This window comes from Hippopotamus amphibius, chromosome 14, assembly GCF_030028045.1.
Source record: "Hippopotamus amphibius kiboko isolate mHipAmp2 chromosome 14, mHipAmp2.hap2, whole genome shotgun sequence".
Lineage (NCBI taxonomy): Eukaryota > Metazoa > Chordata > Mammalia > Artiodactyla > Hippopotamidae > Hippopotamus > Hippopotamus amphibius.
This window is the reverse complement of record NC_080199.1, coordinates 41,617,034-41,630,074: the sequence shown is the minus strand read 5'-3', so window position 1 is coordinate 41,630,074 and position 13,041 is coordinate 41,617,034.

The window sequence follows — 13,041 nt, the reverse complement described above, 5'->3', positions numbered from 1 at the left end:
AGAGTGGAAGGGGGTAGGAGTAAGAAAGAAATAGGTGAGGGAGATTAAGAGTACAAACTGCCAGTTGCAGAATAAATGAGTTATAGGTATGAAATGTATGGTGTGAGAAAAATAGTCAATAACTATGTAATTGTTAATATCTTTGTAGGGTGACATATCATATCTAGAACTCATCATGGTGATTATGTTGAAATGTATAAAAATCACTGCGCTGTGTAACAAGAACTAACATAATGTTTCATGTCAATTGTACTTCAAAAACAAACAAACAAACTCATAAGGAAAGAGATCAGATTTGTGGTTACCAGAGGTTGGTGGTGAGGTGAGGGAGAATTGGATGAAGGTACAAGCTTCCAGTTATATGATAAATAAGTACTAGGGATGCAAAGCACATGGTAAATATAATTAACTCTGCTGTATATTACATGTGAAAGTTGTTAAGAGAGTAAATCCTAACAGTTCTCATTACAAGAAAAAAATGTTTCTTTCTATTTCTTTACTTTCGTATCTACACAGATATAGATGTGCACTAAACTTGTGATAATCATTTTATAATGTTTGTAAATCAAATCATTATGCTGTACAAGTTAAACTTATACATTGCTGTGTGTCAATCACATCTCAATAAAACTGGAAGGATAAATAAATAAAGTCACATAAAAAAAGAGACAAAAAAGCAAGGGGATGCTATACGAAAAGTTTGAAAAAAAAGGTTTCTTGTGAGAAGGAACAGAATAGAATGAGCTAAAGCAAACTTCAAGATAATAGCATTTGTGTTTATTTTTTAATAAGGCCAATATATGTATTTTTATCTTTATATTATGCAACTAAAATATTTTTGAAATGCTTTCTATCTATTAAAAACAGTGAAATGTTATTTCTTTTTAGTTTAGGATTAAAAATGTGTTCTAAAGCACATGATCTTCTAGTGCAAATCCACGTCTACTAATATTGTTAGATACACATAGGCATGTATCTAAACTGATGTCACTTTGCAGAATGTAAATTTGAAAGTAATATTTTCTAGATTTGATGCAGTTATGATGACATGTAAGTCCTTTTTATACCAGTATGCACTTTCATAATTAGTTAATTAATTTTTAAATAATGATCAGTGCAATCATTTTTAAAAAGCACTTAATGTTTTATTCAATTTTCATAGACCTTTGAATTACATTTTTGATACAAAAAACAATAATCTTTAATAATAAATGAATATTATCTTCTTCCTTTCTGGATGCTAAAATGAAGATATTTAAAAGTTCGCCAGGACTAGACTCATATATTCATTAAAATATGTAAAAGAACTCAGGAAAGTCTCCCTGTTATCTACATTTTCAATTATTTTGTTTCTAAGAAATGACAAAATTTGAACTACCTATAACCACTCTAATACAAAAAATGATTTTGCGTAAAGGTTGATTATCAAATATTTTTTTAATTAGATGGAATTTTTAACAAAACTTCTAACTAAAAAGATACAGAAACGGTGCAAATGTGATGGAAGTTAGGGGTAGACAGAAAATATTATTTCTTCCAGGTCAACCTGAATTTCAAAGAAAGATTATTTTTAACTTCCAATTACATAACACTTATATTGTGAAAGAAAAAGAAAAAAACTAGTGCAATACCATAATTGTGTTACAAGTTAATAAAACTCTCAGTCACCAATATGATATTCAAGATCTTCCTGAATTTATGATACATACTAAATTCTATACCCTCCCTATTCATTTTACTGCATCTGCCAAGTCTTTAAACACAAAAATCAACAAGAGTTACTATCTACTACTTGTGTAAAAATTTATAACAAATAAATAGAAAATATTAGTACTGGCAGTTTACCTAATGAGATGCTGCTTCAAATGTGCAAGCTCAGCAAATGACTTGTAAAATGTCACTGGAAATTAAAAGTAACAACATTTCATGAAAAGTTGCAGCAACCAGAGACTGAAAATGTCTTTACTCAATTCAAATTCCTAAACCTTTGCCTATTTGACAAGATGATATAAGTACAGCCAAAAACAGGCACAAATTATGCTATAACATCTGATATTTTTCAAGAGAAAATTTGGGAGACTGATAAAGTGGAATACTGTTTATAATGTGATTCTGAGGCTCTTGTGTAAATCACTATGATTTATTTTTACAAAAACCTTCAATTCATTATTTATTTTATACCTTTCTAAGTCTGTTTGGGTAGTGAAACAAAAGTGATAGGATTAGTTTTATTCCACAAAATATAATGTAGAAGAGCCTGTGTTACTCCCTTCCATTTGAGCTGCAAATCATTATAATTATTTCATTTACATCAACTAATTAATTCTTCTGTAACTAAAAGAGAGATTTTTTTCCCCTTAACCTCGACAATTACATTTTGAAATGATTTAGGGACTCTCAGTGATGAAAAATTATACATTTATAATTATGAAGAAAGTATGACTGTCAATAACCTGAATATTTTAAAAGGCTGAGAGTAAGATAGTTAAACAATACCTGTACTATTTAATGTGTTAATGTAAATTGTTTAATATAGATTGTTACACTCCCATCCTCACCTCCATTTTGATAAGTTTATTTGCTAGGTTTTTTTTATTACAAAGTAAAGAAAACTTTGTAATAATTATTACAAAGGATGGCAACTTACTAGGTAATCTTATGTCCGGAGATCCTGTGGATATTCTACTCAGACTACAATGATGGAAATCATCCCTAGTTACTTAATGCATTAGCTAAGTTATGAGGTGTCTTAAAATGAATAATAGAGGATATGTGAGAACACATATCTGAATTTAGAATGTAGACACAAAAGAAAAGCTTAATTAAATATATATGTAAATAGTAAAGTTTAGAAATCATAAGTCACATGGCATTTAACCAATAATATAAATAAGTTACTGATTCAAAATTTGAAAGGTAGGAAAAGAGTGTTTATTTACATTAAATTTGTATACAACACTATTTTCACCTATTTCAGGTCTTATTTCATTGGATACAAAGAACAAAAGTGTCTTTATTTTTGATGAGTGGTAACTATAGGGGCTTTTTATTGAAGTAAAGTTAATTTACAATATTGTGTTAGTTTCAAATGTGCAGCAAAGTGATTCAGTTATACAACTATATAAAATATATATAGATATTCTCTTATACATTTTCTTCCATTATAGGTTACTACAAGATATAGCAAGATATAGTTCCCTGTGCTATACAGTAGGTCCTTGTTGCTTATCTATTTTATATTACAGTCATGTGTATATTTTAATCCCAAACTTCTAATATATGCCCCCTCTTAGGTAACCATACATTTTTTTTTCTATATCTGTGAGTCTATTTCTGTTTTGTAAATAAGTTTATATGTATCATTTTTTTTAGATACCACATATAAACTTTAGTCCAGATATTTCATTCATTTTGAGGCACTAAATCATAAAACCAGATTACAGTAAAGGCATCATAGCCAAATTTAAGTGATTAAAATCAGAAAAGGAATGTTTTCTCTTTTCTTTCTAGGTATTTCCTGCATAGCTGTAGTTGTCAAAAATTTAAGGAAAGAAAAATCAGATTGTTCTACATTATTGGGCCCCAATAACTTTTGCAAGACTCATTCTTAATGTTCTTTCATTTTTATAAATAATGCCAATATTTGATAATTTCATTAGTCAAAGACAAGATCTTGACCACACATTTTACAAATCTCAAGTTGCAAGTAGCATGTAGTTGTGGTGATAAATAGAATAATTTCCTTATGAGTAAAAATTGAAATGAAAGCTGATAGGATATTAAAGCATTAGACTTTAACTACATTTGGGAGATTAGAGTTAATAAATTTAAAATTCAAATAATTTAAACCACATATATTCAATCACATAGATGGTGATTGCCAGGGTAAGGACTATAACACCAGTCTCTATATCAGGTATTAAGGATGCTTTCTGATATTGCTGTAGTACAGGGTAAGTGTTAGCATTTGTAAACGAAATTGGGAGTTTGAAATTGACCAGAGAACCTATCTCCCTTTGCACTACACAGTGTTTCTGAAAGATCCACATGACTGACTGGAGAAATAATTATTCATTGGATTTTATATTTATCCTATGAAGTAAAAGTAACAAAATGATCAAATTAAAAAATCAGATAATAAGGCTACTTACAGACCCAGATTCTACCTCTAACTTTTTGTAAAAGAATTGATCCTTTACTGATTTTTTTGATGTTCCTGTTGTATCACTTGAAAGATTATAACTAGGAAGAAGCTAAGTAAGTACAGTTAAAGAAGACCAGAAGATGGTGGAGTAGGAGGAAGGGCACTCAATCTCTCTTGCAAAAGCACCAGAATTACAACTAACTGCTGAACAATCATTGACAGAAAGACACTGGAACTCACCAAAAAAGATACCCCACATCCAGAGACAAAGGAGAAGCTGCAATGAGATGATAAGAGGGGCGCAATCACGTTAAAATCAAATCCCATAAATGCTGGATGGGTGACTCACAAACTGGAGAACAGTTATACTGCAGAAGTCCACCCACTAAAGTGAGGGTTCTGAGCCCCACATCAGGCTTCCCAACCTGGGAGTCCAGCAACAGGAGGAGGAATCCCCAGAGAGTCAGACTTTGAAAGCCAGAGGGATTTGATTGCAGGACCTCCACAGGAATGGGGGAAACAGAGACTCCACTCTTGGAGGGCAAACAAAAATGTGTTCTCACCAGGACCTGGGGCAAGGAGCAGTGACCCCATAGGAGACTGAACCAGACCTACCTGCTGGTGTTAGAGGGTTGCCTGTGGAGTTGAGGGGGACAGCTGTGGCTCACTGAGGAGACAGGGGCACTGGTGGCAGGGGTTCTGGGAAGTGCTCATTGGTGTGAATCCTCCCAGAGTCTGCCATTAGCCCCACCAAAGAGCCTGTAAGCGCCAGTGCTAGGTAGCCTCAGGCCAAACAACCAACAAGGTGTGAACACAGCCCCACCCATTAACAGACAAGCAGATTAAAATTTTATTAACTTGTAACACAATTATGGTATTGCACTAGTTTTTTTCTTTTTCTTTCACAATATAAGTGTTATGTAATTGGAAGTTAAAAATAATCTTTCTTTGAAATTCAGGTTGACCTGGAAGAAATAATATTTTCTGTCTACCCCTAACTTCCATCACATTTGCACCGTTTCTGTATCTTTTTAGTTAGAAGTTTTGTTAAAAATTCCATCTAATTAAAAAAATATTTGATAATCAACCTTTACGCAAAATCATTTTTTGTATTAGAGTGGTTATAGGTAGTTCAAATTTTGTCATTTCTTAGAAACAAAATAATTGAAAATGTAGATAACAGGGAGACTTTCCTGAGTTCTTTTACATATTTTAATGAATATATGAGTCTAGTCCTGGCGAACTTTTAAATATCTTCATTTTAGCATCCAGAAAGGAAGAAGATAATATTCATTTATTATTAAAGATTATTGTTTTTTGTATCAAAAATGTAATTCAAAGGTCTATGAAAATTGAATAAAACATTAAGTGCTTTTTAAAAATGATTGCACTGATCATTATTTAAAAATTAATTAACTAATTATGAAAGTGCATACTGGTATAAAAAGGACTTACATGTCATCATAACTGCATCAAATCTAGAAAATATTACTTTCAAATTTACATTCTGCAAAGTGACATCAGTTTAGATACATGCCTATGTGTATCTAACAATATTAGTAGACGTGGATTTGCACTAGAAGATCATGTGCTTTAGAACACATTTTTAAGAAGATACAAGAACTACAGGACAAATTTAAAAAGTGTAACATGGATAATTAGAATGCCAGAAGTAGAAGGAACAGAAAAAAAGTAGAAGAAATGATTTAAGTAATAATATCAAAGAACTTTCCAAAACTAGTAACAGACACAGAACCACATATCCTGGTGGCTCAGGAAACATCAGGCAGGGTAAATAGCTATACAAAATACCCCAGAAAACAACAATGATAAGAAAAAAGCTAGCATTATTTTATTAAAACTGAAGAAAAGCAAACATACACAAAAAGTGTTGGAAAAGCCAAAAGTGAAAATACGTATAAAAGAATAAGTTTAAGAATAACAGTGAACATTTAATAGAAACTGTGCATGCAAGAAGAGTAAAATAGAACAACTGGACATCCATATGCAAAAAACTGAATCTGGACACAATCTTATACCCTTCATAAGAACTAACTCAAAATGGATCATGACCTAAAATTTTAAAACTTCTAGAAGATAACACAAGGAAATACCCATATGACCTTGTGAATTGCAGTCACTTTTTAGATAAACACCAAGGACGCAGTCTACAAAAGAAACAATGGATAAGCTGGACTTCATTAAAATCAAAAACTTCTGCTCTGTAAAGGACAATATCAAGAGAAAGAGAACACAGACCACAGGCTGGGAGAGAATATTTGCAGAAGATGTATTTGATAAAGGACTGTTATTCAAAATATGCCAGGAACTCTCACAATTCAACAATAAGAAAACAAACAATTGGATTAAAAAATGGGCCAGAGACATTAATAGACAACTTGTCAAGGAAGATATATTGATGACTAATAAACATATGAAAAGATGCTTCACATCATATGCCATCAAGGAAATGCAAGTTAAAACAACAAGATACCATTACACATCTGTTAGGATGGTCAAAATAATTTTGGAAAGTGATAAATGTGCTTCCTATGGATACAGGTTGACAATTCTGAAACTAGTATACAAGTACAGTTGACTCTTGAACAAATAGAGATTTGAACTGTGCAACTGCACTTATACATAGATTTTTAAAATAAATATGTACTACAGTACTACACAATCTGTGGATGAAGAACCATGGATAAGGAGGGCCGATTTATAATCATACTCAAAATTTCAACTGCATGGACAGAGTGTCCCTAACCCCCATGTTGTTCAAGGGTCAACTCTACACTGGAGTTGAAAAACTAAGTGAATGAATGGCAGATAATGGGAGTGGATTTATCACCGTTAGAGTGGGAGACAAGTAAAGGAGCAGGCCAGAATGATCCATGAGTGGATTAGAGTTGGATGCATGAGTATGAACTCATGTTTAGCTTAACATAGATACGAATTTTTATTCCATGTAGAAATATTTATAAATATGTGTATAAACGCTGGTCAGTATACACATATGTATTCTCTTGCTCTGTCAGCTGAGAGGGCCTAGAGGTAATAGCAAGCATAACTAGAAGCCAGATGTGACTTTTTAAACAGCATTCTCCAATGACAGGAAGCAGGGCTCCTCAGAGAAGTGGGTGCTTCTAGGTCTGGGGCAGGAAATATACAAGAAGAGCTTCCAGCACCTTATTGAACCAGTAGGTAGGGAAATCCTAAACACACACACACACACACACACACTCTATAATGTGGGTCTCTCAAAGGACCACTGGAATCAATTAAAATAACTCCCAGTGGCCAAAACTGGAAGAATTTGAGCAAAAAAATAATAAAATAAAATAAAGTGGTATTGGATTATAAGCCAAACTATGAAATAGATATCCATGAGATTATACTAATGATAATTAAATGATTGAGTAAATAAAGGAAAGAGAAATCTCCCATGCAGAAGAAGATCACATAATTTACATAGTTACTTCATCTTAAGGAAGTAGAACCCCCACTACTGAATTGTGGCCTATTCATAGGGACTACCTTTCAAAGATTATGATATGGAAAGGACAAAAAAAGCAACTTTACTGTGGCAAAACCTCACAAACACCACCTAAGCCAAGTGATTAAGGTCAATGTTGATAGTGATGTCATGTTGATAGTATGCACACTGATATGCTGTGATGAAAATGGCATTTTACAAAAACACATAACCCTGGTCTAATCATGAGGAACACATTGGACAAACCTAAATTTAGCGGTACTCTACAAAGAGCCTGATCAATATTCCTCAAAACTGTCAAAATCATCAAAAACTAGGAAAGCCTGAGAAACTGTCATAGCCAAGTACAGGTTAAGGAAACATGACAATATGCTCCCCTCAATATAACTCTAGTCAGGCCACTCTAAGCCCTGTAAGCCTCAACCTTGGTGTTTGTCTTTGTTAGCCCTGTACCTCAGTTATAAGAAGAATCTTGTTGAGTCAGGTAGAAGGAACCCTCACCCTCCATAGCTGATCAAATTCCTCATCTTCCACCAAACCCCAAGGTGACATCTGATCACCCTGGCTTTCCCTTAGCAAAAACTTTGTTAAGTCTGTTTAACCAGAATCTCCCCTCTCCCTGATGTTTCCTCTTAGGAATCTTCCATCCACTAACATCTACCTGGCCTCTTGGCTTTAAGTCCCCACTTGCCATGCTGTATTTAGAACTGAGTCTATTTTTATACTGAGGTCCCTTTCCTCCTATGACAATTGTTCCTGAATAAAATCTGTTATTACAATTTTAACTACTGGCTAGATCTGACTTTTCTTTGATAATGATAAAATGTAATGTGATAACCTGGATGGGATACTGGGACAGAAAATGGACATTAGGTAAAAACCAAGGAAATCTTAATAAACTATGGACTTTGGTTAATAATAATGTACCCATATTGGTTCATTAATTGTGACAAATATACTGTACTAGTATAAGATAGTATGTATACTAATGTGTATGGAAATGTATTATCTTTGAAATTTTTCTGCAAATCTAAAACTGTTCTAAAATAAAAAAGCTTATTAGGAAAACCCAGCCAATCAAATCACAAGCAAAAAAAAAAAATAATACTAAATGAACTTTTGATGTCAGGTAGACCTGGGTTCTATCTCTTAAGCCAAGCCTTAGTTTTCCCAGCTGGAAATGGGAGTCATAATATACACATTTGTTGTAAGGATTTACTATTATAACCTTTTTAAATGCCTGCATATACAATGATCAATGAACATTAATTACCTTTGCCTTTCTATTTTCTTGATTAAAAGTGATTACAACTAATGAAATCTAAAGCCCTCATAAAAATTGATTCATGAACTTCTTAACATACTTTTCTTTTACCTTCCTACAATTTAAGATGACTGATTTGGTAATATGTTTATTTTGTTAAGTCTACCCTTAAAAGTAGGTGGATTTCCATAAATTATACATGAAAGTCACAACATATCTATAACTGCACTACTATGTTTTAATCTTTTAAATTCCCTTGAGGATTTAGAATCACAAATTATTATCCTAATGAAGTAAAACTCTATGGAAAACAATTAGAAGAATATGTTCTAGAATGAGAAGTAGAAAGAAAGAATGATCAGGCTGATGGGAAGTCAACAAAAGGAAAAATCACCAATTTCATATTTTTAATTATAGTACAACAAGCAAGTTTTTAATCTTAGAATGGAGCAATGCCATGGCAACTATATTATTTTATTTGTTACATGACATTTTATTGATTCCAAATTTTCAGACATGTGCTAGAAAATTTGGGTGCACTCTGCTATAATTTGAGTTGAAGTTAAAAGCTTACTATGATAACTTACAAGAGAAAATAATCTGAAAAAGAGTAAATATATGTATAAGTGAATCACTTTGCTGCACTCCTAAAACTAACACAACATTGTAAATCAACTATACACCAATAATTTTTTTTTAAAAAGCTTACATACTGAAAAACCTGGTTCACAATTATGTTCAATATTTGATTTATTAGCATTCTGGTCTCCCTTGACCTCACCTAAATGTTCCTCCTGCTGCATTCCCTACCTTACTGAAAGATTCTACCATCCACTAAAGTGCCCTAGCTAGAACACACTTCCCCGTTCTATTTCCCTTTCTACCATATCCAATTCTACACCAAGTATTCCCATTTTTTCTTTCTATATTTCTTCTAAATCTTCACTCTACTATATGATAGCCAATAGTTGCTTGTGGCTATTGGCATCTGAAATGTTGCCAGTGAAAACTAAAGAGCCAAATTTCACATTTTATATAATTTTTCATAATTTAAATTTAAATATTTAAATGGATACTTAAAAGTTCTGGTCACTCAGTTTCAACATGTGTCAGGGGGTTTTCCCCATACATCTGGTAATTTTCCCTACACCAGTTAGGTGTTGTTGAAAACAAGACAAAGGCCCAAAATGGAGTTGCTTACACTAAGCTCCACATCACCAAACCAAAACTCAACTTAGTTTCAGCTCTCCCAGAAATGGAATCATAAACCAGTCAATCAGGAATTTCCTGATCAGCATTAATTCAGTAAACTTCCTGATAGACCCCTCCTATCCTCTAAAGCAAAGAACCTTGCAATAACAAACCTGCTTTCTTCTTTTTCATATACTCCCTTGTTCCTGCTCTCTTTTGCATATAAAAGTCTTTCATTTTGTACAACTCCTCAGAGTGCCTTTGTGTCTGCCACATTGGATGCTTCCTGATTCATGAATAATTGAATAAAGCCAATAAGATCTTTAAAATTTACTTAGTCAAATATTGTTTTTTAACTCTGTCCAACAATTCAACTCAATTCTGCTACTATCTGGAGACTGCATCAGATCCCACAGCTTAAGGGCTCATTTATGCAAGACCTACTGTCACCACACCCCAACATCCTCTACCTCATTTCTGCCAACAGTAAGAAGTCCAGACTATCACCTGTGCTTCTGACCTACTAACTATAGAATAAAGGTTCCAAGGACCTCCTCTTGGGATTTGAGTAATTTGCTAGAACAGCTCACAGAGATCAGAAAAAGCATTTATTTACTAGATTACCAGTTTATTATGAATCCAATACATTAAACTGTCTAAAAATCAAAGACAAAGAGAGAACTTTAAAAACAAGAAGATTAAAAAAAAATTCTCACTCAAAAGGGAACTCTTATACAGCTATCAGTGAATTTTTCAGCAGAAACTTTGCAGAGCAGGAGAGACTGGAATCATATATTCAAAATTCTGAAAGAAAAAAAAAATCCTGCCAACCAAGAATACTTTACCCAGCAAAACTGTTCCCAGCCATAAAAAGAACAAAATAATGGCATATGCAGCAACATGGATGGACCTAGAGATTGTCCTACTGAGTGAAGTAACTGAGACACAGAAAGACAAATATACAATATTACTTATATGTGGACACTAAAAAACAGAGGGTACAAAAGAGCTATTTACAAGACAGAAGTAGAGTCATGGATATAGAAAACAAACTTATGGTTACCAGGGGATAAGAGAGCAAGGGATAAATTGGGAGATTGGGGCTGACATATACACACTACTATATATAAAATAGATAACTAATAAGAAACTGCTGTATAGCACAAGGAACTCTACTCAGTACTCTGTAAGGGCATATATGAGAAAAGAATCTAAAAAAGAGTGGATAGATGTAGATGTATAACTGATTCACTTTGCTGTACACCTGAAAATAACACAACATTGTAAATCAACTATACTCCAATAAAAATTTTTAAAAAATAAAGAAAGGAAATAACTCATTTACAGCCAGATGTGAGAGTACAGAATGCATAGAACACAATATGGGGAAAGGGTGTGGAGCCTCCATGTTCTCTGAGTCTGCTGCTCTCTTGACTCTCCATGTGTTCATGAACACTGAAGCTCTCAGAACCACATTATTTCAAGGTTTTATGGAGGCTTCATGACATAAGCCTCATTTAGTAAACCATTGGCCATCGGCTTTTGATTCAACCTACAGCCCCTCTTCTCTCAGTGGAGGTCAGGGAGGGAGACTGAAATTTCCAAGCATCTCATTAACATAACAATAGACACATTTATCATGCTCTAATTTTCAGTTAGGAAATGCCAAGTGTTATTGAAGCTCTATGCAAGAAACAGGGACACAAATTGTATACATATTTCTTAGTATAAATCACAATATCAAAATTTTCATTTACTGGAAAATTTTAAGTACAGTTTGAACAGCTAGGATATGTGAATATGCCTTTCAACTATGTTTCGTTAGATCTAAGTATTGATGTAGTATTTCTGATAAAAATTTAGTGTCTGAATAGAGATGTGAGTTTTGAATAGTTACAAAAATGTATATAAAATATTCTTGAGAATTGTTTTGTATTGATTACTTGTGAAATGATTATATTTTAGATTAAATATATTAATATTAAAATTAATTTTACTAGTATCTTTTTCCTTTTCCAATGTAGCTACAAGAAAATGTGAAATTATGTAAACTTTGCAACATATTTCTATTGAATTGTGCTGTTCAAAATTATTTGCTAATATCCACTACCTCTATCAATTCCCTGACCCAGGATGCCATCATCTTTATTCTGGTATTTCCACTCTAGCCTCTTAATCTCTCTCTTCTTTCAATACTGACCCTCCTATCAATGTATTTTCCCCCAACTCTTCCATACTTTCTCCTTCATAGAGTTGAGATAATCAAACTCCTTATCTCATAGCACATACAAGTTTCCAATTTTGATTTACTTTATACAGTGATCTTCTTAACATGAAAATAATATTATACTGCTGATTAAAACCCTTTTATATCTAAATATATAGTCTGCTATATTTCTCATAATCTTACCATGCTTATCACACCCCAGTTTCATTTCTAACACCTACTTCCAAACCACATTTCATGCCTCAATCAAACTGGTTTTATAAAAGTTCTATGCTTTCTTTTGCATTTGGACCTTTTCATGCTCTGTTATTCCATCTATATTTTTCATAACTTTACCCCCAATGCCAAAGCAATTACAAGGATAAAGCAGACACTAAAAAGAAGTTGAGTAAATAACAAATGACTAGTATACTAGAAATAAACTATTTTAGGAACTTAGTTACTACACAAATATATTTCCTGTAGTAGAGGATAGCTAATCTTGAAAACATTATTGTTTTCAAAGATTAATAATTATATTAAACATCTTTAAAACAGCTGATTGCAATACTAAGCAGTTTCACTGAAGTCAAACTGCTGATCTTTTCCTTCCTAAAATGTTTTAATTTTGAACTTTCAATTGTTACTTTGTAAAATATTCAAAGCATAACCTGGAAAATCTTCAAAATATCTTAGCAGTTTGCTTTAGAATCTAGGGGTGAAACAGAAATTAACTTCAA